Consider the following 3,714-nt stretch of genomic DNA (forward strand, 5'->3'; position numbering starts at 1 on the left):
TTACAATCACGGGATCTGATGACCAAATATTTTTTGTGATTCTTCATAACATCATATAAATGTGGGTAGTCAATGACAAAAAAAAAATGCAATTTTGCATCCTTACTAAAACAATATACAGATCAACAAAAGCTTGATGTTAATTATTAAAGCTTCAAAATACATTATACATGTAAACAAAAATAAATTTACAGGGTAACAAAAATCTAGAAATGAAAACATCAATAATCTCGAAATCTATCGTTAATTGCACATTTTTAAGCTTCTAGAAAATATAAAAAATCAATATCCTCAAGTATGATAAACTTTTTATAACTTCTCATAATTATTTCCTATTGCATACTCTTTTGTAGTCCACCATTGCACGTTTTGTATTTCTTGTAGGGTCTAAGAACAATTCAAGATTTAGAAAACATTGAAAATAAACTTTCAGAGTTAACTTGATCAAGTGTCAACGTAATCAAATACATCATCCGGAAGTACAATTTAGCCTTTCACCTAACAACAACGTTGGGGTCCATGTTGAGTTACCCACATGCTGAGAGAAGTAAGTTAATGATCTTTAGGACTTTCTAGTTTCTCCTATATCTATGTGAAGTTACTGATCTTTTGCTGATAGTTATCAAGAAGAATGGGAAGTTACTCTATCTTTTTGAAATTATATGCTAAATAATACCATATCCTTAGCAGGTACACTGACATTTCATTTCAGATGGAAAAGGTCTTGGACTAACATCAATTATTACTTGTTCTTGTTATTGATCAATTGCTTTTACCAATGCATTATGAGTTGTTGTCATTAAAAATCAAACACTCCTATAAAAAGAGATTAAAGTTGGATCTTTACAATCAACTGTGAAATTGGAATAGCTAAGAATCACAAAAAAAAAACATTATCATCAAAAAATAGGATTTGAAAAAATTAAAACTAACATGAATGATCTGATCACCAACTATCTATATAAAGAAAAATACATGGATATGATATCATTTAGATTCCAAAATCGAATTAAATAACAATATTTTAGATGTTATATCTCTTGCCTCTCATCTATAATTTTTTTGCCAATTTGGAGGTGAAGACGAAGGACTGAAAAAAGCTACATTTAGATATTTAAACTTAGTCCTTATATTATAAGAAGGGAAAATTTAACAAAAATCTAGAATTGATCAGTAATTAAAAAGAACCACATCCAAGTATAACCTTAGTTATTTGAGAAACTGATATGATCAGGATTAGGTTTAGGATTATTAGAATAAAGTTGACAAACCTGGATACAAAGAGTTGAATGCAATTTAAGCACCATGTCTTCACTCGCGACATCACCATATGTGAGACATTTTCACAAACACCTGGTGTGTGCTTACCAGTTACTCACTATTTTATCAAAGGACATCAATAAATGTTAACTATAAAATTAATAACATTCAACAATAATGAGAGAGAGAGAGAGAGAGAGAGAGAGAGAGAGAGAGAGAGAGAGAGAGAGAGAGAGAGAGAGAGAGAGAGAGAGAGAGAGAGAGAGAGAGACTATGGTTCCTTTGACATCCAAGATGCTTGTTTATGCTTCTAAGAGACATAACCCATTCTCGCTCAAATTCCCTTCAGTTGTACTCTCTTTATCACCCACTCTTTTTCTTTGGAAAATTTTGAAAAAATAAAAAGAAAAGAAAAAACGATTTACAATCCAGAAGGCCATTATGATTAGAAACATAGACACCTTACCTTCAAACCCATTGATTTGCTGCTTTTGTTCCATCTTTTTCAATAGCCATTAGATGCTTGAGAAGGAAATCAAGTCGAAACTAAGAGAGATTGAGAAGGAAGTGACAAAATACAACAGAAAGTTGGGCAGTGATGGAAGTCATGCGCTGGTGGAAGAGACGTGGTGGGTTTAGCTATCGTGTTTTGGAGTTTGGTTTAGATTAGCATAGGCGGTGGTAGGGTGTACAGTGGAGGTAAGGTGGTGGTTATGTAAAAGAGAAAATACCATAGACAAAAAAAAAGGGGGGAAATTTAAAAATTTAGTCACAAAAAAAAAAATCCAGCTATAGACATGAATTCCGTAGAGGGATCTCTGCGGACCTCCGCGGATAGAGGTATTTTTATAATTCACCTCCGCGGACAGGGGCATTTTCGGTATTTCACATTCATCTTTTCCACAAAACCGGACCCTCCTCTTTGGTCCCCCAACTGGTCCCCCATTCCTCGTTTACGAAGACGAGTCTCTGTATCGACTCTCCACCGGCTTCTCCGACAGCACTCCGGCGACCGACGACGACGACGAAACCGGCGACCAAGATCGACTTCCGGCAGTAGAAATGGAGGAGAATCTCCCAAATATTTTAAGCGATGGTTTAGGCTCCCATGTAATTGTCACTTTCCCTTAATTCGATTAATGTAGTATATGTTACGAAATTGTTGAAAACCGGTTAGATTAAACTGAATGCTCAAAAAAATGCGCTAAGAACTGAAAAAATTGGGGGTTTAGGGTTCGACGGTGGGAAGATCCATTCCGCGGTGGGCAAGATCCATTCCGCGGAGGGTTATATCAGTCTGTGGAGGACCCTCCGCGGAGTGAACCAATGCTCCACGAAATATAGAAAAGAGGCTCCGCGGAGGGTGGAGGTCGATCCACAGAGGCTTCTCCGCGGAATGACCTATAGCCTCCGCGGAGTGAACCAATGCTCCATGAAATATAGAAAAGAGGTTCCACTGAGGGTGAAGGTCTATCCGCAGAGTCGTCTCCGCGGAATAACCTATATCCTCCGCGGAATGACCTTAAAAGTGATTTTGTAATTTTTTTATCTTTCTGTTATATGAAATTAAATTTAAATATTATGTTTTGCAGCACTTAGACCTCAATCAAAAAGCTGATTTAACTTTAAAAGGTGTGGTGGGTACCATCATTAATAAGTATTTTCCGCGGCTAACACAATCACAACGACAATTATTCGAAGCTTCGCTGTTTGGAATACTTTTAGGGATGCATATCCCACATGGTGATTCGTTACTTGTGCATCTGATGATGTTGCACGAAGTAAGGACTCAAGAAGTATTTGAAATAGGGAGGTTTTTATTTGATATAGAAGGGAGGTATTTGGAATTTGATGAAACAGAATATATTCTCATTTGTGGTCTAAAAGTTGGTTGTTATGTGGATTTACTCTATGATGAAAAAGGCCAGTCAAATTCAAGTCTTCGTGCTCGTTTGTTCCCAGACATTTCTGATGCACGTTTGCGGTTAAAAGATTTGGAAGACTTCATTATGTCTCCTAAATATTTGGAAGTTGAAGATGAAGATGTTGTGATGCTTATCCAGCTAGTGTTTGTGTTGAAGGGACTCCACGGACGGGACGTAAAAATGTGCATTCCCGCTGCAATATACAATCTTGCTAATAATAGAGATGATTGGAACAGGTATTACATTTAAATATTGTGTATTAATAGAATACAATAATAATAATAATAATAATAATAATAATACTAATAATATTCATATTGCAGGTTTGCATGGGGTACGTATCTTTGGAGGTATACTTCGCGGATGATGCGTGTAATGTTTAAAAAAAATAGTAGAATTTAGAAAATTCAAGGAGGCCAACCCCGAATCCAAGAAAATATACAAGTATACCGTTCTTGGTTTTATGCTGCCATTTAAGGTTATTTTCTAATAAATTTAATTACTTATCATTGTTTTGTTTTTATACGCT

At 35.6% G+C, this 3,714-nt stretch overlaps 1 long non-coding RNA gene across 2 annotated transcripts; it reads right to left on the reverse strand.

Moving 5' to 3' along the window:
• Positions 1-230: 230 nt before the first annotated feature.
• On the reverse strand, positions 231-2,035 carry LOC145017928 (uncharacterized). 2 transcript variants are annotated; one of them, XR_013666716.1, is made up of 3 exons: positions 1,727-2,035; positions 1,272-1,638; positions 231-387 (listed from the first exon to the last, which is right to left on the reverse strand). It is a non-coding gene; the product is annotated as an uncharacterized LOC145017928 (long non-coding RNA). The 2 variants fall into 2 exon arrangements; XR_013666715.1 differs by having other exon boundaries at positions 231-498.
• Between the last annotated feature and the right edge of the window lie 1,679 nt (positions 2,036-3,714).

Source organism: Lactuca saligna, chromosome 9 (assembly GCF_052625555.1).
Source record: "Lactuca saligna cultivar CGN05327 chromosome 9, ASM5262555v1, whole genome shotgun sequence".
NCBI classification, from domain to species: Eukaryota; Viridiplantae; Streptophyta; class Magnoliopsida; order Asterales; family Asteraceae; genus Lactuca; species Lactuca saligna.